The following is a 738-nucleotide window of genomic DNA, read 5'->3' on the forward strand; positions in this document are numbered from 1 at the left end:
ACACTGAAGTCCAGTAACTGCAGAGGTGACAGCTTTCTCCGACTTGTCTTAATTTCTTGGCTCTGCTGTGTCTCCTGTAAGCTCAGGCCTGAACATACTCAACATATTCCTTAAATTATATTTTTCATTTTATAAACTCAAGAAGAACTTGATCCTTTTGGAAAGTAATTTATTTTTGAATGTTTGATTTCTGACAGTTGCTGTTATTTTCAACTAACTTCTTTTATTATATAAGACCTGATTAAGCAGAAATCGCTGTCAGTATTTTTCTTTCTATGAGTCAGATTAGGCAAGATCTTCACTTATCAGCTTAAAAACATAAAAAGACACAAGGATAATATTTTTTATGGGACAAATTTGCATGTAAGTGACATTTAAGTTCTCATTGGAAAAGTAATTACAAACTGGCCTATATAGAGATCATCACAGAGAATTTAAAACAGAAACCAGTGGCCTTACCACTTTCCAGGACAGCATTGCTAGTGTCTGTCCTTTATATGGGATCATTGTGCATGCTTTTCCAACCGTTGCTAGGCAATTCTGAAACACTGTGGGGCCAGGAGTCTCTGCTTCTCAACTTGTCTGTACAATTGTTAATGCATTTCTCAAGCTATAGTATACTTTCACTTTTATTGCCTCCTGGAACTGAAATGGGCCAGCCTTGTTATGTTGGTTTGTGGGAACAAAAAGGTGCAAGAGTTTCACCTATGCTCTGGGCAGGCGGACTCGGGAGGGCTG

The 738-nt window shown here is 37.9% G+C and overlaps 1 pseudogene; it reads right to left on the reverse strand.

The window, feature by feature from the left end:
- The window catches only part of LOC110291065, a 4,351-nt pseudogene extending 3,844 nt beyond the window's left edge, over positions 1-507 (reverse strand).
- Positions 508-738: the final 231 nt, after the last annotated feature.

The sequence above is a fragment of the Mus caroli genome, chromosome 3, assembly GCF_900094665.2.
Source record: "Mus caroli chromosome 3, CAROLI_EIJ_v1.1, whole genome shotgun sequence".
Taxonomy (NCBI): domain Eukaryota; kingdom Metazoa; phylum Chordata; class Mammalia; order Rodentia; family Muridae; genus Mus; species Mus caroli.